General features: G+C 36.8%; 1 protein-coding gene and 1 long non-coding RNA gene across 18 annotated transcripts in view; both read right to left on the bottom strand.

Moving 5' to 3' along the window:
• The window catches only part of CSGALNACT1 (chondroitin sulfate N-acetylgalactosaminyltransferase 1), a 327,543-nt gene that overhangs the window by 179,085 nt on the left and 121,157 nt on the right, over nucleotides 1–27,301 (bottom strand). The gene's annotated exons all lie outside the window — the stretch shown is intronic.
• On the bottom strand, nucleotides 7,966–13,818 carry LOC144284634 (uncharacterized). Its single transcript, XR_013353085.1, has 2 exons — nucleotides 10,288–13,818; nucleotides 7,966–8,336 (listed from the first exon to the last, which is right to left on the bottom strand). It is a non-coding gene; the product is annotated as an uncharacterized LOC144284634 (long non-coding RNA).

The following is a 27,301-nucleotide window of genomic DNA, read 5'->3' as shown; positions in this document are numbered from 1 at the left end:
GTATCATACTGAGCAAAATAAATCAGTCAGGGAAAAACAATTATATTATTTCACTCATATATGGAATATAAGAAACAGTGTAGAGGATCATAGAAGGGAAGGAAAAGGGAATGGGAAGAAATCAGAGAGGGAGACAAACCAAAAGACTCTAACTCTAGGAAACAAACTGAGGGTCGTTGGAGGGGTGGTGGATGAGGGGATGGGGTCGCTGGGTGATGGGCATTCAGGAGGGCACATGATATAATGAGCACTTGGCATTATATGCAACTGATGAATTACTGACTCTACCTCTGAAACTAATGATATACTCTATGTTGGCTAATTGAATTTAAATTTAAAAAATAAACAAAATAAAATGTATAGGTCTCTTAACATCTTAAAGGGTATAAAATAATATTTTCTTTATAAAGATTTACCAAGTGCCTCCCAAGCTAGGCAGCAGGGTCCCTGTGGGGTTCTCCATTTGAGCCATCCTCATATTATCAACACTTGACCCTAACAAGGTCAAGAATGAAATGACTCTCATGCTACACAGAAATCCAAATAATGTAGTGTTAGAGCAGAAAAGAGGACAGACTAATCTGAACTGGAAAGGACAGAGTTATATTAAGTCTCTTGGAAAGAAACTACATTTGCCATTAGTTGTGAGACCAATAACATCATCTTTGCCCTAACTCAGTGAAGATACAGACAGTTGATGTATGTCCACAAAAGAGAGCTACTTTCCAGCACACGGTCTGTAGTGCAGGAGTCACACTCACGTGCAACTATTCACTTTATTCGACACCTTCTCCTAATACATTCTTCCGGGCCAGCTCCACCCCGTTAGGTCCTGCAGCTGCTCAGCGTGTGCTAAATGCGATCACAGAGGCTGATGAGGCATGAACAGGGTCTCAGGGAGATCTGGTGTGCTCCATGCAGAACAACAGATTTGGATTTTCACCAGTTAGGCACTAACTGGTTGTATCCCTCCCAAAATTCTCATGTTGAAATTTTAATCCCAGTGTGATGGTATCTGGAGGCAGGGCCTTTGGGAGGTCATGAGGGTACAGCCAGCCATCACGAGTGGGAGTAGCATCCTGAAAAGAAGAGGCCAGCCCACCAGCTAGCTCTTCTCTCGCCCTGTGAGGACACAGCGAGAAGTCAGCTGTCTGCAACCCAGAGATTACTGACCAGAACGCACCCAGGCTGATGCCGTGATCTGGGACTTCCAGCTTCCAGAGCTGTGAGAAAGAAATGCTGTGAGAAAGAGGCCTAGTTTACCGTATTTTGTTATAGAGGCCCAAGTGGACCAAGACATCATCTTAAACACATTACTGTGAGACTGTGATAAGCCCATAACTTCTTCGCCTGTGTTTCCAGGTCTATAAAATAATGGGTTGGGCCTGTGTCAGGGATTCTCATTGAAGGAGGATGACCTTTATCTGTTGCCTCCCACCCACACGAAGAATCCCTGTGTGTAAGAAGATATGTTACAGATGGCAACAAGCTGGGCAAATGATGAAGATGATACAGTGCTCAAGAAGTATAGCTCATCAAGGATGCCATGTCCCGGACAATAGACCCCTATGTCAAGCAGCTCAGAGGGATACAAATCATACAGTCTAACACCTTACATGCCCCCATACCAGTCCCAATACAACAGCAACACAAAGTTTGTGGTTCAGAAATCACAGGTCTGGTCCCAGTCCTGCTATTAAGTTATTATGACCTTGGGCTGGTCACCAGCAAAATGAAAGTTAGGACCAGATAATCAAGTTACCTTCGAGTATGGAAACCACACCTTCTTTTCATTGTTCCATATAAACCTCTATCTGCCACTACAATGCCTACAGCATCTTGAAGGTCAGTATATACATCTCCACTACAGGCTTGGTTTTTAAATTACTGCATTCCCAGGCTTCTCAGGCCAAGAGAGCACTCAGGACACCTGCCTAGAACATATGTCTAAGATGCAGGATGGGTGAAGTTTGTTTTCTTTGGCATTATGATTCCCTCTGGCTAACTTCTACCCTCCACACTGTCAAGTCTCCAAACTTCTGGCACTGAGGCTTGATCTATAGTATTCACAGGACTCATGACACTGTGATAGATGAAGAAATTAAATCTTTCACCAAATTTGAATGGGCATTTTGAATGGTAATTTTTATATTCTTCCTTCCTAGATGCAAGTTCTATTAATAGTTGAGAGATACTATGGTGTTAGTAAAAAGTCATTATAAAAATGGACTTGCTAAAAAAAAAAAATGGACTTGCTTCCTAAATGATGTCATTATTTTGCAAATGTATTACTTCTGCTATATCAATGTATCAATTTTTTAGCTTATTTCATGTTATGCTCCAGCTGCAAGGGAATTGAGAACATACATAGTGTCCACATTTAAAAAAAAAAAAAAAGGCTGTAACAGTAACAGAATACATATTTCACTGTAAAAAACAAAAACTGTGTATTTATATAATTTAATTTATTAAATCAATTTATTGGGTTAGGCCAATGAAAGTATGCTTTTTTTTAATATTGAGAGCCAAAGAGACAGGGGAAAATTTTAATCTCAACCTTCAAATAAATAAATAATAATATTGTTTATGGATACTGTTTTTTAAAATATGCATACAGAATGCAATTGAGTGTTACTCTCAGGGAACCTAAATTGCTGTATACTATTTACTGTGTATACTGGGCAGCAATGAAATAGAAAATAAGAAAAGGAAACATAGATAATAAATATTTTTAAATCATCAAAATCTGTTTTCATCCCATATCATGGCCAGTTAAGCAAGATAGGGGTAAAGAGTGAACAAATTAAAAATTGAGGACTCACCAATAAAAACAAAGGAGCAACTGATATATGTATCAACATGGATGACAATTATGCTAAAAGACGCCAGACAAATAAAAAACATACCATATGATTCCATGTACATAAAATTCTAGCAGATCAGTGTTTGGCTGAGGAGGTGGGTGGGGGGTTGGCAGAGACCAGGAAGGACCAGGATGGTGGGAGCTGTGTACTGAGGAGCACACAGAAATTCTGCTGGTGATAAATATGTTCATTGTCTTGATTTTGGTGATGTGCATATCAAACTAATAAAATTGTGTACTTTAAATATGTGGGTTTACTGCATATCAATTATACCTCAATAAAGCTATAAAAATTACCAAGAAAAAAATTTAAGATAAGGAGTAGTTAAATCTGAAGTAATCAAGATAGCTGTTGGATGAAAAGCTACACAAACATAAGCTACACTAGATTCATGAAAGATTACCAGAGAAAGATTTCAGATTGTTGAAAGTTCAGAAGCTTTACAATCCCAGAAAAGTCTTTCTGAACACCTAGGGACCATGCCTAGATAATACTCATTGCTCCCTCAAAAAATAAAAAAGTTCTTATTTCCTTAAGACTTCTGACAGAAATAGTTCTAACTACCCCCAGAACAACAATAATAGCTAGCATTTATTGAGCACTTACTATAAAGCAGGCCCCCATCCAATGGGTATGCCATTTAATCTTCACCTAAGGGACCTAAAAGATTGGTACTATTATGATCTTCCATTTTACAAATGATACTGAAATTCAGAGAGGTTAAATACTTTGCTTCATGGCAGTCACCATCCCAGTGGTGGAGCTGGGATATGAACTCTGATTCCAGAATCAAGCTCTTGTAATTAAACTTCTCTCCCTGCTAGACAAACAGGATCCTGGAACAAATGCTACAGATCATGATTTGCTGACTCACACCTCTGATGGTTTAAAGGAAATCTTTGTGAATTAAAGGGCTACATTTCTAAGTCTGGAGGCTAATCTTTTGCATGATAGATGCAGAAAACGTCAGTAATGAAGTGATGGTGGAAGGTAAGGGCAATTTCAGCAAGGTAGAGCAGGAAAAATAATGGCCAGAAACCAACAGACTTGGTTTTGACCATGTCCTCACTAGTGACTATAACCTTGGGCAAGCCATTTCTCCCCTTTGGGTCTGTTTTCTCTCTGGCAAAATTAAGAGTTTGGAGTAATCAATTTCTAAGACTCCTTCCAGCTCTGTAATTCTTGACAGTTCTCTTTTGGGGAATATTCCTTGCATTATGTAACTTGGGTCAAAAATTTTCCATGCCACCAAACACATTTCAGATACAAACTTTCCTCCATCCCCTAAAATATCCAGACCCCTCACACACCTAGAAAAATTCCTTCATTATTTCCCAAAGATATTCTTTTCCCAGGGAAAAGAGGAGAGTCTGTCAACCAGGGCCAGCCATGTTCTCCTGTGCACTCCAACAGCTTCTCACTTCAAAACCACTAACATGTTGATTTAGGCCTTCCAGTATGAAAAGGTAGTACCCCACCACCCAGCACCTCATTCTATTTTCCTTGTGAAGCTTCTGACATCTGATATGATCCAAAGTACTTAGTTTGTTACAGATATACATGCCCGACTCCATGTATTCCCATTCCTATTGGTTCTCTAAAGCTATTCTCTCTTTGCACTAAAAACACATCATTTTCTCTTTTTAAATGATGGATTCTGTGACCCTTTGGGGAGACATAAAAAAAATAAGAGCAACTAAATAAGGCAATTGTAAACCATTTCAGCATCTATAAAACCTTCTCCTTTATCACCAAAGAAAAAAGAAGAAAAGGCTGTAAAAAAAATGCAGCTGATAGGGAACTTGATATCTTTAAGAACAACTTATCTCATGAATTTTCATCTCCATATTTTGGCATTTTAGCTGACTTGGAAATTATTTCTAGGAAAAGCATTTCTTGAGACTAATAACTCCTTTCACAATGCATTGGCAAGGCAACCTCTTCAATATTATGAGGAATACAACTTCTATTTTTTTCTATAACTCTACCTATATACCGGCTGTACATTTTTACTCTGTATTTTACGCACTATTTTCAGAGACCTTGTTCTATTTCAGGACATATGTTTTTACTTTATTTTTACTGACTTACTAAGCAATCATTGTAATAAACCAAAAATTAAAATATAGATCTCCCTTTTTCCACATAGAACCAGAAATTTATAAAATTCACTTCTAACCTTTATCGTTGCACAGACATAGGTTTTATGTGTTTGTATTCACTGAATGCACACTATTTTCTAATTTTTTGCTTGAAATCTTCGTATATCTATTTAGTCCATGTATCTGCCATTTTAAATGGGACAGTATTCCACTGCATTGCTAAAATGGTTTAATTAGCCATCTTTAAGCTAGTTGTTTCCACACATTATTATAACCTAGTCAAGCACTTTAAAATAAATAAATTTTGTTTTCCTTCAGGAGTTATTTGCTCAGGCTATAATCTGAAAAGTGGGATTAACAATTTAAAGATCATTATAAACTGGGTGAGTTTTATTATAAATTGCCAAGTGGCTCTCCAAAAGAGGTATTTTCAAGTTTGCACGTCGCTAGAAAAATATGAGCCTAGCTTTTTCTTCATAGTCTCTCTAACACTGGGCTTCCTGGGATTTATTAATTTTAGGGTGATTTCAAAAGAATGATGTAAAATCTTTTAGTTCTTTGAACCGGTCATATTCATTTGTTTAATACTCTTACTGCCTCTTTTTAAAAATCGGTATTAATCGCGCAGCCCCAGTGGCGCAGCGATTTAGCGCCGCCTGCAGCCCAGGGCGTGGTCCTGGAGACCCTGGATCGAGTCCCACGTCAGGCTCTCTGTATGATGCCTGCTTCTCCCTCTGCCTGTGTCTCTGCCTCTCTCTCTGTCTCTCTGAATAAATAAATAAAATCTTAAAAAATATATATGTATTAATCACCTGCTACATGCCGGGTGCTTTATGTGCCTTTTAACTCATTCAATACTAAGAAAACTGAGTCTCGAACGGTTCAATAATGTGTACAAGATTCCAAGACTAATATTTGAAGGTATCAGGATTTAAACTCACTATTTTCTGTGAATTCTCTATTATGCCATCCTGCCTCATAATTACAACCTTTAAACATCTAGCCAGTTTTTCTTTTCTCTTCCATCCTTTCTTTTTTTCTTTTTTTTTTTTTTTTGGTTTATTTTCCTATTTATTGAGGTATAAAATACATAAGTAAAGTGATTAAAGTGCTCTCATCCTAAAGGTATATAGCCCAGTGAATTTTTTACATGCTACACACAACATAACCAGCATACAGACCAACATACAGAATCTCATCAGCTTAGGAACTTTTCTTTTTCTTCTTAAATATAGATTGTTTTTGAGTTTGCCATTCTATATAGGGCCTGGTACTGAAGCTATGCAAATAGGTACTTAATAAACTTTGTTTAATTATTTAAGAATGAAGGTACAAGTAACCTCAGAGATTAGGTACTCCAACCTCTGAAACTTCCAGATATGGAAACTGAAGCCCAGAAGGAAAATAACTTACCCAAGATCTAACAATTCAGAGCTATTCCTGCCACACATGCTTCCCTCACCTGCCACTGACTGATTGCTCCCCACTCCTTACATTAAAGACATACTGAGGGGTAACAAAGAAGACGGACAGGGTATATAACATGGAAAGAGTAAAGTTTTTTTCTTGTTTATCTTTATTTTAAATTAATCCTGAAGCAACCAAAGGGTCAAATTGGTGGAGAAATGTTCATGATTTTTTTTAAGATTTTATTTATTTATTCATAGAGACACAGAGAGAGAGAGAGAGAGGCAGAGACACAGGCAGAGGCAGAAGCAGGCTCCATGCAGAGAGCCTGACGTGGGACTCGATCCAGGGTCTCCAGGATCACGCCCTGGGCTGCAGGCGGCGCTAAACCACTGCGTCACCGGGGCTGCCCTCATGATTTTTTTTTAAACACGATTTTTTTTACATGAAAGTATCAACACTTTAAATCAAATAATTTGTCCCTCAGAACAGTCTACTTGAAAGGATAAACATTGATTCCAATAATGCTCTCTTGCTCATGATTTCTTTTGAAAACCTTTTTTAGATGAGATTTCAGAACTAATTTGAGTCAAATAAATAAATAAATTTTATGTTTAAAACTACAAAATTAGCAGCAAGGGAATAAAAACTAGATGTGTGCCTTTTAAGTCACCAGAAAGAAAACAAAAATAGAATCCATATAACATATTCTCTCTAGAATAACAAGAAGCATGTAAAGTAGAAATGGTTTTTTAGGAGTGCCTGAGTGGCTCAGTCAATTAAGTATCTGCCTTCGGCTCAGGTCATTATCCCAGGACTCCTGGGATCAAGTCCTGCATTGGGCTCCCTGCAGAGCCTGCTTCTCCCTCTCTGGCTCCCCCTGCTCATGTGCACATTCTCTCTCTCTCTCTCTCTCTCTCTCTCTCTCAAATAAATAAAATCTTAAAAAAAAGAAATCTTTAACTGAAAAAAAATCAAACTTATCAAATATGACAATAAATGTAAATGGGTTAAACATCCCCAACAAAAACAAAGATGCTCAACATCCAATTATATGCTGTTTATAAGACAAGTCTAAAACCAAATGACTCAGAAATATAAAATAAAAGGAAGAGCTAAGTGTAGCTAGAAAACACAATTGAAAGTTTGGATGGCAATATTTATATCAGAGCAGAATTTAAGAGAAAAGAACATTCAACAAGACAGAGAATATGTGACATATTTCGACCACATTAATAAAAATTCCACTTTTCAGAAACAGTTTAATTCATCAAACTGACAAATATATTTTAATTTATAATATTTTTAATCATTGTGGGTACAAATAGACATCCATATACTACTATTATGAAGACATGTAATGGAGAGTACAATATGAATATATATGATAGAATAAAATACACCCACTAAAAATGTTTTTAAAATTTTAATGAATGACAATCATATAATATTAAGTAGAAGAGGCAAGATACAAGACATAAACAGCAGGATCTCAGTTGGTCTTAAATAAAACATACATGACATATTGTCAAAATTAGAAAAAATTTACCAAAATAATACTCTGGTTAAATTAAGGGAGATCTATAGTTACATTTTGGATTTTTTTAGATTTTTTTTTTTTTTTTTTTTTTTTTTTTTTTTGCTTTTTTTCCCTATGGGAAAAAAAAAGAGGATCTGAAGTCCAAGATAAATGAAAAGATAGCATGGGGGGATTTTGCTTCCTTTAATGAATCAAGCATCCAAAATTTCAGAAGCAGACAAATTCCACCCTAGGGCTCTGACAAGGCAGACAGAAAAAATTTGTTGTGTTGGATGAGAATTCTGAACCTCAATCACCTTCAGGCTCTAAACCCCATAATTTCTGGTGTTTTCTTCCAAGGGCTGATTAATGTTTAAGTGGAATATAGACTCAGTTAATTTTTCTTCTTATTCTGTGCTCTCCAAACAAGCATATATTACTTTCCTAAGTAGAGCAAGTAAAGTAATAAACAAAACAATAATACAGTTCAATCACTTACTTGTTCACAAATCTGTCCTACAAAGACAGATTTGCCAACTAGAAAAAAGATTGTGCAAGTGCTCAAAGATAATTCTGAACAAGAAGTTCCAAAAATATTTTAAGCAAACACAGTCTTATGTGAATAGCTTCTCAAAGTATCTTCATTGAATTACTTTGCATTCATTTTGACATATATATTTTGACATGTTAGGATATCTTAAAATAAAATTGTACTGATTTATGTTAACATGTCATTTATTTAACAACTTGAAGGAAGAACAGGTAAGCATTTAAAATAGGAATTCAATAAAAGTCATTATATTCCTATATGCTTACAATGAGATTATTACTCATTATTATGATTAAGAAATAATCAGATTCCAGACCTTTTGGGAAATTCTAAATACCAAAAAAATTATAATGCAAATGGCTGTCAAGTGTAACTGTGGAAATTGGTATTCATGAACCTAAAACCTTAGGAATCATGGCATCCAACCTCCATTCCCCTAGAAATCACAGTCCAGAGAGGTAAAATGACTCCCTCAAGTTCTGAGCTAGCACTTTTTCTTAGAACAGCAGCATCTGTAATCTCTTCTTCTTTTTTTTAAGATTTTATTTATTTATTTATTCATGAGAGACACACAGAGAGGCAGAGACACAGGCAGGGAGAGAAGCAGGCTCTTCACTAGGAGCCTGATGAGGGACTTGATCCCAGGACCCCAGAATCACTGCCTGAGCTAAAGGCAGATGCTCAACCCCTGAGCCATCCAGGTGCCCCATTCCTTGAAATTTAAATCTGAGGACAGAACATTCTGTTATTGAGACATGAAAACATAAGCTATTCAAAAATGTTTTTTGAAAGGAAAGAATTAAAATTTTGAATAGTCTCCCCCTTTTCCATCACTCCACAGAAAATGATCACCACATCCCAACAGCATGTCTTTTAAACCTGTCCTTTGTTGGGCACCAGCCCTCCTCAATGTGGGCCCCCAGTCCTTCCCAGTTGAGTAACTGCTGGAGCCTCTAATTGGTTTCCACACCTTGGGTCCTAACCTCTCCAGCCCAGCCTCCTCATGGCCCTACAAAGAGTATTTTAAAACACAAGTATGACTATTTCAATTTCTTGCTTAAATTCCTTTAGTGACTCCACTGCCTTTAAGACATGATTCCTAGGGGATCCCTGGGTGGCTCAGCAGTTTAGCACCTGCCTTTGGCCCAGGGCGCGATCCTGAAGTCCCAGGATGGAGTTTCACATCGGGCTCCGGCATGGAGCCTGCTTCTCCCTCCTCCTGTGTCTCTGCCTCTCTCTCTCTCTCTCTTTCTCTAGGTCTATCATCAATCAATCAATCAATCAATCTTAAAAAAATAAATAAGACATGATTCCTTCACTTAGTGGAGGTTTCCAGCCTTCTCTATCACCTCACCTGCTTCCACTTTCCCATGAATATCTGAAATTTCAGCCACGTTCAACTTCTTGCAGGTTCCAAACTCTGGCATACTTTTCCACGTCTGGTTTTTCTTTGGGTCCCCCTGCCTAGACGGGGAGGACCATTTTCCTGTCTCCCATTTCTTTCATAATCTGCACTCCCACCTGCCTTTCATGACTCAGATATAAGTATGATGTGTCTCTCATGAATAAATAAAATCTTTTTTAAAAATAATAAATAAAATAAATTTCAAGAAATAGTCATGAATTCTGAAAAGAAAATGGGAAACAAAGGCCAGTGATATTACTTATGAGAGACAAAGGAGAAAGAGGACAGACATTGTTGACAAGTCACAGAATAATATAGTGATTATAGCACCAGAAGAACTGGGTTCAAGTCCTGGTCTGGCCACTTGAAATGTTGGACAAGTTGTCCTTTTTAAATCTCAGTTTTCATATTTATAAAGTGAGGATAATGATGAAACTTACCTGAGGAGGTTTATCAGGAAGGTGATATAAGGAAAAAGTACAAAATGCAGTAACTCATCCACAGTGAGCAATCTTAAATGATCACTATAATTATATAGTATAGATGGTTTCCCAGAACTGGAAAATAAAAATTTTTTATTCAAAATATTATCTTTTATTGTTAAGATATCTGAATTCTGGGTACTGGGCAAGAAAAGGGGCATCAACACCCCGTTGGTAGCACCTGACTGGAAGCTTTGGTCAGATGCTCTTTCTCAGTTGCAAGCAGGGCCATCAGAAAGAGCAAAGGTGTTCACGTGGAGCTTGTGAGTTGCAAAATCTGTCAGACAAACTCTGGGAAGTAAAAGCTTAAGAGGTGATGACATAGTAGCAGAAAAATATTTTAGGTAAAATGGGAGGAATTATCCACTTTGTATTCTAAATACAGAGCAGAGAAACTCAAAGCTTAAAAAAAAAACTGTAAAAATATTGTGAAGACCTTGAGACCTTGGGAGTTTTCACAGAGGTGATAAGAAGACAACTAGTTCAAGTTCTAGGAAAACTCCAGGAGAGAAGAAATGTAGAAAGAAGCAACTGCTGCATTTAAGTCAGTAATGACTGTTGACTTTTCACCTTAGGAGTCTTCAGAAGGTCAGTAGATTCAATAACATGCTTTTAAGTGCAGTTTTGGAGGAGTGAGGTCAGTGTGATGTGCTGGCAAATGTTTTAGAACCAGAACTCCAGGGAAAAAATTGCATGTAGATCTATACCTAACATAAATTAGTTATAAATTTTACTGATATAGAGTATTCGTACACAATTTACAAATAATAATAAAGCATCCAATGTTCTTTATCATAAATTCCATATACCCAATTCATTCATTAACTTTTGCCAAATTCTTGTGTCTGTAGAAACACCTATGGTTACAATGGACAAACAAGTACAGTTCCAATGTGAATGCTTGTTGTTTTTTTTATTTTATATTAAGTGTAAGATATCATTTGTTTAGCAATAGTAAAAGTGTTTTTCTTTGCTAAGTCAGATATGTTTTTTTAATATTTGAAGAATATTTCCACAATTTTTTTGTGCTGTTCATGCTGTAATGCTACAGACAGGAGACCATATCAGTTGAAACTGCAATTTTCTTAAGTCTAGAACACAAAACAATAAATCACACCCTAAGGTATATGTCAATAATCCTGTGAAGTAAATAGTCCAATGTGGCCAATTTCAAGCTATCACATGACCACTACTGAATACCAAATTTGGAAGAAATGCCCAGTAGTGCACTATTATATTGCATTTCCATGACACAGGTACTTCATTGTTGCACATTTAGAAACTCTTTTTCATTTCCTTCATCCAGGTCATCAGCAAAATGTGCCCCTATTTGTTGAACTTGACAAAACATAATTGTAGTTTTATTGTGTAGGGATCATAAATACCAATGTTTGGATACTAAGATGCTTTTAATTCCAAAGATAATCCTTATAAAACTTGGCTCCCATTCTAAGAAATGACCTCAGTCAATGGTGTAATTGAGCCAGCTCATATTGGCTCACAAGAGATAATTACTACATTTCAAGTATTTTACAAGCTCGTTGTTAAACAATCATTAATAAAAATAAATTACATGAACTTATAATTACATAGATTATATTTAAAATTTTTAAAAGATATTAAATATTCAAGATTCATCACTTCCCATTAATTTTATTATATTTTACTACTATCTTACGCTCTTGGAGTTATTCAAATTACATGAAAAGAATAGCACATAAATCTAGGAGGAATATAAATAGAATTAAGGCATTCTAAGGTCCTTGTATTGTCCAAGAAGTGGTAAAAGTATTAATTTGTATTAGCCTAAATGAGTCAAATATGAATGCTGTACCTTCTCCAAAAGAACATAAAAGGATAATTAACAAGCCAATAGAAAAGATGGGGACAATGGAAAAATAAAAAATATTTCATTAAAACTCGAGGCAAGAAAGGAGTGAAAAATGAATATGTGGGGAAAACAGAAACCAAATAGTAAGATGGTAGAATTGAAACCTGAGTAGAGTTCGTTAAAGGTAAACAGACTAAATCCTCAAATTAAAATACAAGGATTAACAAACCAGATACACAATGAAATTTAACTATGCTGCTTTTAAGAGACATATTTTAAACATAAAGAGTATTTGACAGTTATAGGATTAAAAAGTCAGCATGCAAACACTAACTCAAAAAAAGCTGGAAGAGCTATATTAATCAAAGTAGACTTTAAGGGACCAACCATTGTCATCAGACTAATAACAATTCTGTAGTTTGTATGCATGTGATAATATGGCCTCAAAACCAGAAAGCACAAAGTGAAGGAACTGAAGGGAGAAATAATCATAAACAGTATTCCATAATCAGAGTGAGACATTTTAACACATCTCTCTCAAGAGCTAATACAGTAGAGAGGAGAAATTTTTTCTTTCTTTTTTTTTAGAAAATTTTTCAATCAACTTTTTCATATCCTTAATTTAAGACGTGTCTATTATATGCAGCACAAAGTTGGTCTGACACATTTTTTAAATTAAACCATACTATTGGGATCCCTGGGTGGCGCAGCGGTTTGGCGCCTGCCTTTGGCCCAGGGCGCGATCCTGGAGACCCGGGATCGAGTCCCACGTCGGGCTCCCGGTGCATGGAGCCTGCTTCTCCCTCTGCCTATGTCTCTGCCTCTCTCTCTCTCTCTGTGTGACTATCATAAATAAATAAATAAATAAAATTTTTAAAAAAAACCATACTATTAACACTCTTGAACACTACACTTAACATCTGCAGAATATACATCATTTCCAGGAGTAAACAGAATGTTTACAATTGACTACATGCTGGGAGAGAAAGCATGTCTCAACAAATGGCTCTAAAGACTGAAATGGCAAAGGGTGGGTTCACTGATTATAATAAAATTGAACCAGAAATCAATAACAAAAAGAACTGAAAACTCCCCAGGTATTTGGATACTAACCAATAAACTTTTAAATAATTCATGAAGGAAAACTCCTTAGAACTGAAATATAATAAAAATATAGATCCTTCTAGAGAGAAAACCTCTAAGTCAAGAAGGGTCTTTTGATCCATTCCCTGAAAGTGGTAAAGTATCTGTTTCCCTCAGTGATGTCATTTTTGTTAGAAACCATATATTGAGCCTGTGCCTAAAACCTGATCCTAGGTCTAGGAGGTCCTTGGAGGCAAATGGTTAAATACTTCAGATCTGGGCCTTGGGCAGCCATCCCACAGAACACAAGAATCTTCTATTTTACAGTGAGAGATGGTGTGGGGTCAATTATGTGCTAAAGACCCTTTGTCTTTCCTTCCAGTCAGTGCCCAGCATTAGTCTCCCAGTGGTAAAATGCCCACCCCTCACCTAGACTACTTGGACCACCTCCTCAGTGGTGTACACACACTGACATTCTATAACTTCTGCTGCTCTGGCTCCTGATGGCCCTTATAGCAAAAGGACTATTATCTCAACTTTCACCTGGATAAGGACTTGCATTCTGATGCTTGAGAATTACATCTATACATAAAACTTACATAATACCACAAATACAAAAAACCTACAAAAATATTCTGGTTTGAAAAAAGTTTTTTATTCACCACAAATGAAGATTTCCTTATGCCAGAGCCTCCTACTAAATTGCTTGCATGTTTTACAATATATTTCCTATAGCTTACATAAATCATAAAGTATTTAGAATATTGTAACAAACATAATATTCAAAAGATAATTTTAAGTTTTTAAAAACCCAACAGTATATTAATCACACAAAGGTTGAGGTCTCTTTTGAGTCATCATCTACTGTAGTTAATGAAAGTACATTCTCCCAAACAGTAACTCAGGGAATCAGGCTGCTACCATTTTTCTGCCTCAGTGTCATTCAAGTATCTTGCAGCCAGCAGAAGCAGAGCACATAGGGAGGTCAAGTCAAACCCTTACCATCACAGCCTGCAAGTGACACACAAGTTGTGTGTGAAATTTCCATTGGCCAGAACTAGTCACATGACTCTACCTCACTGACAAGGATGGTCCTCTGAGCAATCAGGAGGAAAGTGAGATGGTTTGTTGAACACATAACACAGTCTCTGCCTCAAATATATAACAAGCCTCACAACCTATTAAAGAGGAAAGAAATAAAGGAAGTAGCATCCACTGATTTGGGTGCCAAGTTTAGTGCTTAAGAACTTTGCACGTAATGTGCTTAAACAAAATCACTGGGAGCCAGACATCATTATCTCCACTTCATAACTAAAGAAACTGAAGCATACATTTAAATATTTAGTGAGGAGTTAAAAACCCTGATCAATGACTCCATGGCCCATGCTTCCCAATGGGCTCTAGTTGCTCTTACTGTGGGCCACAGCCCACTTGCATCACAGTTACTAGAGATGCCTTTTCAGAGCCTCCACCACACTCACTAATAAGAATCTCCAGCATAGAGGAACCTGCATTTTTTTAAAGTTTCCAAAGGGATTTTATACTATTGATCTTTTTATATCTGAAATACAAAGTGACATTCTAAAATAATCCTTTCAAGAAAGTAGAAAATGTATGGAAAAGAGATAAGATTCAGTAGGTAGAAGAGAGGAGCCCTGTGGCAAGTTGAAAATCCTACAGACCCAGGAGTCAGAGGCATGAACACTAGTCCTAGACCAATTAACCTCCTGAGTGACTTAGGAAGTCACTTACCTCACTGAATCTGTTCCAAAGATTACATTTTCTCCACTGAAAAATGTTGGAATCAGGCTAAATAATCTCTTAAAGACCCCTTTGGCTCTACAATAACATGAAAACTGAAAGTGAGACAATAAAACAAATGCAGAATAAGAAAGTAATAATAAGTAATTTAAAATAATATCTAATTCCAGCAAGGCTTTTGTAGATACAGATACACTTCCTCTAAAATTTACATGCAAAGACAACAAAACTAAAATAGCTGAAAACAAAACAAAACAATTTTGAAAGAGATGAATAAAGTTAGAATAATTACAATACCCAGTTGTAAGACTTACTAGATAACCACAATAATCAAGACAGTGTGATATTGGCAGAGAAACAGACACATAGATCAACAGAACAGATTTAAGTAGTCAGAAAGAGCTCTACATAAGTATGGCCAACATAATGGAGCAACTGAATGGAGAAAGGAGAGTGTTTTCAACAATGGTATTGGGACAATTGGCTGTTCATATGCCCAAAAAAAAAAAATGAGGAAGAATTGCAATCTAAGTTGAACACCTTAAACAAAAGTCAAATAAAAATGGATCCCAGGTCTAAATGTAAAAATATAGTAAACTTTTAGGAAAAACCACAGAGGAAAATCTTCATGATTTAGAGTTAGGCAAAGAAATCTTAGACATAACACCAAAAGCATGAAAAATAAAAGAAAAAAAATCAATAAATTAAAACACTTTCCTCTGTAAAGGATCCTATGAAGATGGAAAGACAGACTACAAAAAGGAAGAAAATATCTACAAATTGCATATCTGACAAATGACTTATATTCTAAATATAATATGGATGAAAGACTTTAAACTCAATAGTAAAAAAAAAGAATTTTAAAAATGGGCAGAGACTTGAACAGACCTTCAAAATAGAATATATGGAAGGCAGTTGAGTTCATGAGATGTTCAATATCATTACCATTAGAGAAAATCAAATTAAAGCCCCAGTGAGAAACCATTTCACATCTTTAGAATGGCAAACATAAAAAAAAAAGTGATAATTGCAACTTCTGGCAAGGATGCTGAAGAAACTAAACCTCTTACACATTGCCAGTAGGAATGTAAAACAGTTTGACAGTTTTATAAAAGTTAAACATATACTTAATAATGACTCAGCAATCACACTTTCAGGTATTTATCCTTTGAGAAATGAAAATATGCCCACCCAAAAATGCATGATTTTTTATAGCAGCTTTATTTGTAATAGCCAAAAGTTTGACAACACCCCAAATGTCCTTTAAGGAGTAAACAGGAAAACAAACTGTGGTACCCCCAAGCAATGGAATACTAATTGGTGATAAAAAGGAACAACAGCCGATGCAGGAACATCTTGGATGGATCTCAAGGTCATTCATTATATTGAGTGAAAAAGACCAGTCTCAAAAGGTATGATTCCACTTGTATGACATTTTCAAAAAGGTGATGGAGAACAAATCAGTGGTTGCCAAGACTAGAGGTATGACTCTAAAGAGATAGCCTTTGTGGAAATGGACCAATGCTGTATCCTGACGTAGAGGTTCCATGAATATAGACATGCAATAAAGTTTCATAGAATGATACACAGTACACATGAACATATTTTTAAAAAGCAAAACAAAACTGGTGAATCTGAATAAGGTCTATCATTCAGTTTATAGTGTTACATCAATGGCAATTTTCCACTTGTGATAAAGTATCTTAATTATGGTAGATATCATTGTATGAATCTGGGGGAAGGGTACATGGAAACTCTCTGTACCAGTTTTTCAACATCTTGTAAGCCTAACTGCTTTCAAACTAGGTTTAAAAATAGTTGATATTCACTGAGTACTCTGGGTAGCCATACTGTCCTGAGAACTTTATATATTTATATGAATATTTTATACTTAAATCTTTGCAGTGGATACTTCATTCATCCCATTTTACAGAGGAGAAAACTGAGTTTCAGAAAAGTGAAGTAATCTGGGCAAGGACACAGTGGGTGAGTAACAGAGGTGGGACTCAAACTCAGGAATTCCACTTTCAGTGATATCAATGTTAGCCAATAGGCAATGCTTTTTAAGAAAAAGGAAAGCAGGACAAAGAAAAAGTCAAAATGGGAAGCAATGATATAGAGGAAAAGAAAAAGAATGCCAAAAGACAAAATGAAATGAACAAGACATCCAAGGCTTCAGAGAAGGGGTATTCCTGGCACCTCCCTGGATGTCAGTCCCCTAGGAAAACACAGCTGTTTTGATAGTGTATTTTTTTTTCAAGACTACATTTATTTATTCATGAGAGACACAGAGAGAGAAGCAGAGACACAGGCAGAGGGCGAAGCAGGCTTTCTGTAGGGTGCACGATGCAGGACTCTATCCCAGATCCCAGGATCATGCCCTGAGCCAAAGGCAAGACACTCAACCACTGAGTCACCCAGGTGCCCCCTGATAGTGTATTTCTAAAAGACTGAGGAGAACCTGGAGCAAGGGAAGAAACATTTTCAAAGAAATAGTAAACAGCTCCTGTTAGAATAGGTCAGAGTAATTGAAGTTACTTAATCTAGAGGAAGTCAGGAAGGTAGTTTAATCATCAGCTTTATAAAGGCTTGGGAGAGAATGTCCGGAGGATATAAGACAAAGGAAAGGAGACTTAAACTGAAAAACAAGAAGATTTAATTTGATATTAAAAAATGTTTTCCTGACCATTTGAAGAGGGATAAAAGTAGGACAGATTAGAGGGCAGCTGACTGTTTCTTCTGAGACCTTCAAGAAGGATAGGATGAAACTGGCAGTTCATTCCACTAAATATTAAACCTGGCAGACAGAGCAGCCTACCCAGTGCCAGGCCCCATGAAGGGCACTTTGCACATTTTAGCTGTTTTCATTTATTAAATGAACTAATTATTAAAGCAGGTGTGGTCATTCCCATTTCATAGAAGCACAAACTGAGGGTCAGAGAGGCTGAGTCCCACAGAAGACTCATCAGCTGCCCAGAGAGGGACAAACCTGGGTGTCTCCAGCTTCGCCAGCCAGATCTTTCCACTATATTACACACAATGCTAATCAAGCTTTGAGAATTCCCTGACTACTGCCCTAAAACTGGATCAAGTATTGAGTATAGCACCTTCCAGCTATAAAAGTATCTATCCCTCAAAATGCTACTAACTTGATTCTACATCAGCTCCATCCCCACTCATCTCTATTATTATCTTCTTTTAAGGAACTCAGTTTCCTGGGATGCCTTGGTGGCTCAGTGGTTGAGCATCTGCCTTTAGCTCAGGTAGTGATCCTAGGGTCCTGGGATCAAGTCCCACGTTGGGCTCCACGCAGGGAGCCTGCTTCTCCCTCTGCCTCTGTCTCTGCCTCTATGTGAGTGTGTCTCTCATGAATAAATAAATAAAATCTTTTTTAAAAAAGTAACTCAGTTTTCTCTAGGAAGTTAAGCTATATTTCCCACCATCATTCTACTTACAACATCCCTGTGGGGTATGGTACATTGAATTAGAAGAAACTAAAGAAAGAGTGTGTGATGACTCCCATTTTATAGATGAGAAGTTGAGCTGCCCAAGACGTCAGGCATGGAAAGAGGCTTGGGGAGCTGATAAGTGCAACCTCCTGGAGATTTCAAAAAGGAACCGGAACAGCCCAATGCAAGCCACACAGAGCAACGCCCCTGGAGGGCTCTTCCCATCCAGCCAGTAGCGGCCTGATGGTGGTCACTGGCTTTCCAATCAGATTACTTATCCTTTCACTACTGAAAGACATTTTGGTTCCTTCCAATTTTGGCAATTATGAATAAAAGTGCCACAAATATTTATGTGCAGGTTTTCGTGTGGACATAGTTTTCAACTCATTTAGGAACATGATTGCTGGATCATATGGTGAGAATTCAATGTTTAGCTTTGCAAGACACTGCAAATTGCCTTCTGAAGTGGCTGCACCATTTTGCATTTCCAGCAGTAATGAATGGCAGTTCTTATTGCTCATGTCCTCACCAGCATTTGGTATTGTCACAGTTTTAGATTTCACCCATTTTAATATGTATGCAGTGATGTCTCACCATTGTTATAACCCAACATGTATATTTTTTAAAGCATACTGATCAGCTCTCTAAAGTAAAAAGCAAGTCCTAATAAAATACATAATAATCAGCCATTATTCAGCCCACAACTGTCATTCTCAGAAATTCCAATCAAACAAGAAGTATCTGTTAGGAGAAAAAAAAATTATTTAAAACAATTAATCCCTATTGCTAAAGGCAGGGTTCATATTACTTGGTACTTGAGCTTGAAAAAGCCAAAGCAAAATTTGTCCCTTCAAAGGCAAGAGGGAAACATAGGGAAAATAATTGTCTTTAATTGATGACTAACCACATAAAAGCATTTGTTTTGACATAGCTGAATTTGGCTTTGTTTCACAAAGTTCTTCTCATATTTAAATAAACATTATACACTCTTAAATTGTTTTGTTCCATTTCTAAGCCACTAAAAGTCATGGATAGGGGAGGGAAGGAGGTCTGGGTTTCTTCTTCTTCTATAGCTTATCCAGATGTTCCAACACTTTTATGGAAACTGGAGCAACAGAATTATGAGCAGAAAGTCTCTACTGTCTACTATTACACCTGCTATGGCTTGAACTTCCAAAAAGTGATACTTTCTTACTATATTTATTTCAAAGCAGCATTTCACACCTGCATGTTTATATAATGGTGTTCATTAACTTTATAAAGATTCAGGCAATAAAGTGCAAAACAAAATTCTTGAAGAAAAATAAGTCAGTTTCATAATTTTTGCAAACATGTGAATTTTACTTATGCACTTCTGTTGAGGAAACATAACATAATCAAAAGTCACATAACACAACTACCTTGAAAAATATTAGCAAGTATCTAAAAATTTTAAATGGCCCGTTTTATGTTCCCATTCTTAACAAACAAGATATAACCACATTAAACAAGTGCTTTCTCCTCAATCCTGGACCTGTTGTTTATAGCAGCTCCTCAAAGCCTTGGAAATAGTCCATAATTAGCTGGCAAGGATGTCTGAAAATTTTTCCAAACCGAATGGCAAAGCATTTAAGAAAAGTATCAAAAAAGCATCTGTCAGGAATAAGCATAACATTTAGACTACCTTTTTTGTGTTTTTATTCCTGCATTTTGGAGTATACAATCAAATACTTCTGTTACTTACAACTGGCTATGTACCAGAATTCACACTGGGTATCCTCATATTTTATATGGAAACATCCTCTAGTGTAAATTCAAGCAAAAGCTGAAACACGCACACCCCAGAACTACTAAGAAAATTCTCCCCGTTGTTTTGCTATCAACCTAATAAGCAAAGTAACTATGCATTCTACTGAAATCTTTAAAGGGGACTTGGGGAGCTAGTAAAAGTGAAATATAGCATAACTTCTTAAAATTTTCCAGGAGGGACATCTGGCTCAGATGATATACTTGATTATCATTACTATAGTGAAGGTGTCTTCTCCAGCTGAGCCAAATACCCTTACTAATCGTGTTGTGGAGTCTCCTGGACAAGCAAATTGCAGATGTTTAAATATACAAGTAACTAGACGATTTTTTTTGTAATCCATTCCTTTCCTTTTTCACCCTACAACTTGATAAACGTACTACTCTCATCCACATCAAAACTGGAAAATTTTCTAGCACTCTGTTATGGGTTGAATTGTGTTCCCCCCAAAAAATATGTTGAAATCCTAAGCTGAAAGCCTCAGAATGTGACCTTATTTAGAAATAGGGTCTTTGCAGATTCAGTAAGGTCATATTGGAGTAGGGTAGGTCCCTAATCCAATACAGCTGGAGTCCTTATAAGAAGATGATGTGAACACACAGTGGAAAAAATGTGATGACAGAAAAAGAGATTACAGAGATGAAGCTACAAAATCAACAGCTACCACTAGAAGCTGGGTAGTGGGAAAGAATATCATTCATTTACAGGTTGTGGAGGAAGTATGGTAGTGTTAATACCTTTCAAACTTCTAATCTGCAGATTTGTGAGACAATATATTTCTGCTGTTTTAAGCCACTCAGTCTGTGGTAATTTGTTGTGGTAGCCTTAGAAAACTAATATACACCATGATCATATCTCTGGGATGCCAGGGTGGTTCAACACATACAAATCAATGTGATACATGACAGAAATAGAACAAAAGATAAAAACCATATGATCATCTCAATAGATGCAGAAAAAGCATTTGACAGAATACAACACCCTTTTATGATAAAAAAAAACACCTTGAAAAATTGGGTATAGAAAGAACACACATTAATACAATAAAAGGCCATATATAACAAGCCCATAGTCAGCACCATACTCAATGGTAAAAGGCTGAAAGCTTTTCCTCTGAGATCAGGAATAAGAAAAAGGTGCCCACTCTCGGTACCCCTATTTAACACAGTCCTGGAAGTCATAGCCAGAGCATTCAGGCAAGGAAAAGAAATAAAAGTCACCCAAATAGGAAATGAAGAAGTAAAACTGTCTTTGTTTACAGATGACATGATCTTATAGAAAATCCTAAAGACTCCATCAAAATATTGCTAAAACTACCAAGTGAATTCAGTAAAGTGAAGGATACAAAATCAACATATAGAAAATAGTTGCATTTTTATATACTAACCACAAAATATCTGAAAAAGAAAGAAAGAAAAACAATCCCATTGACAATAGTATCAAAAACAATAAAATACTTAGGAATAAATTTAACCAAGGAAGTGAATGATCTGTAACACAGAACTATAAGACTTTGCTGAAAGCAAATGAAGAACGCACAAATTGAAAGATATCCCATGTTCATGGATAGAAAGAATTAGTACTGTTAATATGTCCCCTATTACCAAAGCCATCTAAAGGTTCAATGCAATCCTTATCAGAAGTCCAAAGGCATTTTTCAAAGAAATCGAAAAAATAGCCTAAAATTTGTATGTAGCAAAAAACTCCAAATAATCAAAGAAATCCTGAGAAAGAACTAAGCTGGAACCATCACACTTCTTGATTTCAAATTATATTTTTATGGCTATAGTCATCAAACAGTATGGTACTGACATAAAAATAGACCAACAGAACAGAGAGCTCAGAAATAAATAGACACATAAACAATCAATATTTACCAAGGGAAACATAAATACTCATTGGAAGAAAGGATAGTCTCTTCATAGATGGTACTGGGAAAACTGAATAATCACATGCAGAAGAATGAAATTAGATCCCTCTCTTACACTATTCATAAAAAGAATCTAAAATAGACTAAAGACTTAAATTTAAGACCCAAACCATAAAACTCTTAAATGAAAACAGAGAAGAAAAAGCTCCTTGATATTTGTCATGGCAGCAATTTCCTGGATATGACACCAAAAGCACCAGTGACAAAAGCAAAAATAAATAAGTGGGATTACATCAAACTAAAAAGCTTCTGCGTATCACAGGAATCATCAACAAAATGAAAAGGCAACCTACCACATGGGAGAATATATTCACAAATCATACACCTGATAAGGACTTAATATACAGAACTTATACAACTCAATTAACAAAAAAACAATCCATTTTTTTAAGTGGGCAGAGGAGCTCAACAGACAGTTTTCCAAAGACATCCAATTGGCCAACAGAAAATGTGGGAGTATTATATACAGACTCTTAAATAAAGAGAACTAACTGATGATTGCCAGATGAGTGAAATAGATAAAGGGAATTAATATGTACAAACTTCCAGTTATAAAATAAACAAATCATGGAGACAAAAAGTACAGCATAGGGAATATGGTCAATAATATTATAATAACATTATATGGTGACTACACTTTTCATGGTGAGCACTCAGTAATGTATAGAATTGTTGAATCAATATATTGTACACCTGAAACTAATATAACACTGTATTTTAATTATACTTCAGTTAAAAAATAAAATTTTAAAAGTTGGAAAAGATGACCAACAGGTATATGAAAATGTGCTCAACATGGATAATCATCAGGGAAATGCACATCAAACTATAATGAGATATCACCTCACACTTGTTTACATGACTATCATCAAAAAGACAAGAAATAACAAGAGTTGGTGGGCTTGTGGACAAAAAGGTACCCTAGTGCAAGTTAAAATGCAAGAGGTATAGCCACCATACAAAAACAGTATAGAAGTTTCTCAAAAAAAATAAAAATAGAACTACCATATATGATCCAGCAATTCCACTTCTGGGCATATATCCAAAGGAATTGAAATCAGGATCTTGTAGAGATATCTGCACTCACATTTTCACTGCAGCCTTACTCTCAATAGCCAAGAGGAAACAACCTAAGTGTCAGTCAACAGATGAATGGATAAAGAAGATTTGGTATACTCTCAATGTGGAATTTAAGAAACAAAACAGAGGAACATAGAGGAAGGGAAAGAAAAAATAAGATAAAAACAGAGAGGGAGGCAAACGATGAGAAACTTTTAACTCTAGAGAACTGAGGGTTGATGGAGGGAGATAGGTGGGAGGATGGGCTAGATGGGTGATGGGCATTAAGGAGGGCAAATGATATGATGAGCACTGGGTGTTATATAAAAGTAATGAGTCACTAAATTCTACTCCAAAACCAATACTACACTATATGTTAGGTAACTTGATTTTAAATAAAATCTTGGAAGAAAAAAAAGACATGGTGTACATACATAGTGGAATATTACTCAGCCATGAGAAAGAGAGAAATCCTGCCATTTGCAACACCTTGGCTAGACCTTGAGGACATTGTGCTCAGTGACATAAGTCAGACAGAGAAAGACAAATACTGAACGATATCACCTAAAAAATCTGTACTCAAAGAAAACAAAGAGTAGAGTGGTGGTTACCAGGAGTTGAGGTGGGGGAAGTGGAGAATCATTAGTCAAAGGGTACAAACTTCTAGTTATAAAAGATTAACAAGTTCTAGGGATCGAATGCACAGCATAGTGATTATAGCTATTAACACTGTACCATATACTTGAATGTTGCAAAGAGATTTTTTTTTAAGATTTAATTTATTTATTCATGAGAGACACAGAGAGAGGCAGAGACACAGGCAGAGGGAGAAGCAGGCTTCCCAAGGGGAGCCTGATGTGGGACTCGATCCCAGGACCCCAGGATCATGACCTGAGCTGAATGCAGATGCTCAACCACTGAGCCACCCAGGTGCTGAAAAGTAGGTCTTAGATAACCTCATATATATGTATACACACATACACTATTATTCAGCCATAAAAAAATAAGGAAATCCTACCATTTGTGACAATGTGAATGGATCTTGAAGGCACTATGTTAAGTGATGAAAGTCAGATAGAAAAAGACAAACCCTCTATGATCTCATCTACATGTGGAATCTAAAATAACTAACAAAAACCAAGCTTGCAGAAAGAGATGAGATACACCGTCGCCAGAGGCAGAGGGTTGGGGAGGAGGACTGGAGGTCCAGCCATTAGCACCACTGTATGACATACAGGAAAGTTGTTAAGATTGTACATCCCAAGAGTTCTCATCACAAGAAGAAGGTTTTTTTTTTCTTTTCTCTTTGCTTTTTATTGTGTCTACATGCGACGATAGACATTAGCTGAACCTAGTGTGGTAATTATTTCACAATACGTTAGGTAAAGCCACCATGCGGTACACCTTAAACTTACACAATAATATATGTCAATTATTTCTCATTAAGACTGGATTTAAAAGAGAACATTAAAATATCCTCAACACCAAAAAGGAATGATAATTATGTGATGAGAAGGAAGTAGTTGCTAATGCTATGGCTGAAATGGTTTTAAAATACAGAAGATGTACCAAATCAACATGTTGTTTACCTTAAACGTACACAATGTTATATTTCAATTAGATCTCAATAAAGCTGGGGGGAAAGAAGAGTAAAATTAACTATGGGAAAAAGAAAACTAACACATACACTGTTTGAAAAATGGGTTCTGGAGCTAGATAGGAGTTCCAACCCTGTGATCTGGACAAAGTGTCACGGCATTCAGAGCTTCTCTAGGACTGGGGCCCAGCTTTGATGCACTACCCCCTCCCCAGGAGCCAGAATCCTGTCCAGACCCAGAGTTGGTGCTCTGCTACATGTCCCCACAATCCCTTTAGCAGGGGCATGGGCTCCAGAGATACTGCCTAGTGGTCTATGGGCAGAGTCAAGGGAGGACCTCCAAGGACTTGTGAGTTTGGTTTTTGTGTGTTTGATACTTAATAAACACAAAATAAGCTGGGAAATTAATAATTTCCCCTTAAAATTAAAATGTACCAGGGATATATCATATTTATTAATCCTAAAAATATATTTTGTTATTTTTATACATATAAAATAGCTTTGGTTGAAAAGCTATTGGTATGGATTGAATCGCATTCACTCAAAATTCCTATCTTGAAGCTCTAACTCCTGAAGTAATGTATTTGGAGACAGGGGCTTTGGAAGGTAATTAGGATTAGATGAGGTCACGAAGGTGGGGCCCTCATGATGAAATTAGTGCACTTATGTGAAGAGACTCCAGAGCACTCATGCCCCACTCTCTTTCTCTCCACCACGTGAGGACAGAGCAAGAAGGTGGCAGTGGACATAACAGGAAGAAAGCCCTCACCAGAAACCCATCACGCTGGCACTTGGATTTCCAGCCTCCAGAACTGTGAGAAATAAATTGTTGAATAAGCCTCCCAGTCTGTGATATTTTGCTATGGTAGCCAGAGTTGACTAAGACAGGCATCATATATAAATGAGAATGCCTCACACTCGGTAGTGGTCATCAGGTATCGATGGGGTCAGAACTCCCTCCCTGGAAGTTTTAGGTGTTTTAAGTACCAAAAATATCTAAATAATTGTGTTTAAATTAAGTTGCTGTGCTCCTTTGCTTTTGATAATATATAGTACATGTTTGTTTCCTGGTTCCCCACACAGCCTGTGCCTGGAGGTGGCCGGCAGGGCAGGACAGGAGGAACAGGACAGGGAGGGAGGAAACAGCTGTCCTGTCTTCTCCAAGGACACACTCACTGAACTCAAAGAAAACAGAGTAGAGTGGTGGTTATCAGGAGCTGAGGTGGGGGACGCGGAGATTCGTTGGAGCGACATGTGTGGAGGCCACGGCACGTTCGAGACCCGGGCCTGGGGGTTCCCTGGTGCACGTTCCTTGTCTGCAGTGGCACCCACCACCTGGGACAGCATTGCCTCCACGGCCACGGCGGTCCCTTCATGAAGGGACAGGCCGCGGGGAACAGCTGTGAGGCCGCCTTTCTTTTCATCTTTTTAGAATACTGTTCCTCTCTAGCTTTTTAGAAGGCTTCTCACACAATTTCTAAAGTCTCCTTAGAATTCCCAGAAATGATAATATAAGAGATGCCAGAACGCCAGAGAAAATAATACTCCTGAATCAGCACCACTCTGGCATAGCTGAGTTCACTTTAAAAGAAGGGCTTATCTTTTTTTTTTTCTACGCGTCTTCGTCTCTGAAAAGTATTGACAGGTCCCACAATTGGTTTATTATATTTTTTGCATCTAAACACCACCATCCGGCCAAAATTAGCCTTCACAGTAGTGGAGGTTCACTGGTGCCACATACGCATAAACAATAGTGCCTTCTCCAACCTTGGAGAGAGCTTTATAACACCCTTCTAGAAGTGTCTACTCAACATGAATAGCGCGAGAGGCATCTCAGAAATTTTATGACGTTTTTTACCTTGATTATGTAATGCATCATTTCCTACCATTTGCATATGGATGCTCTCCTAGGCTAATCAGAACCCTTGAGACAATGGTTTCAGATGTATCATTACATAAAGCAAAGACTTACTTGTGTCATCTATTCTCATTACAATGTCTTAAGGAAATTGTTCTGCCTTAAAGGCTCTTTTCTAGTTGATATGCAACCAATCCCCCTCCTTTCTTTTCCATGAAAAACCTTAATTTTCTCAAGTTAGAGTTGTTGATTTTAGTATTTAGTAATAACTGCCATCATTCTTTTTTATTCATCCTCTGCAGTTGGTAAGATTTTTATTTTACTGTTTTCTTTCCACTTTATGATAATGTTCTCTTTTTTTGTATGATAATGTCATAAGCCTAATTTTCCCTTCTGTTAGGTCTTGATTATTCCCCCCAAAGGCTGATATTTAAAATGAAAGCATTTAAAACTTAATGTTAGCACAATGGTTATGCGGTCACATGCATACATGGGAAACTAAGCCTACAGGTACTGTTAATATTATTCTCTGCAAATTAAGTCTAATGTAGCATATGTAGTAAGCAGCTTCCTTTCAGGGCCAATCCAATTGTAAAACTGAACCTAAAGTTTTTAAAA

This window comes from Canis aureus, chromosome 15 (genome assembly GCF_053574225.1).
Source record: "Canis aureus isolate CA01 chromosome 15, VMU_Caureus_v.1.0, whole genome shotgun sequence".
NCBI lineage: Eukaryota > Metazoa > Chordata > Mammalia > Carnivora > Canidae > Canis > Canis aureus.
This window is presented reverse-complemented; position numbering and strand designations above follow the sequence as displayed.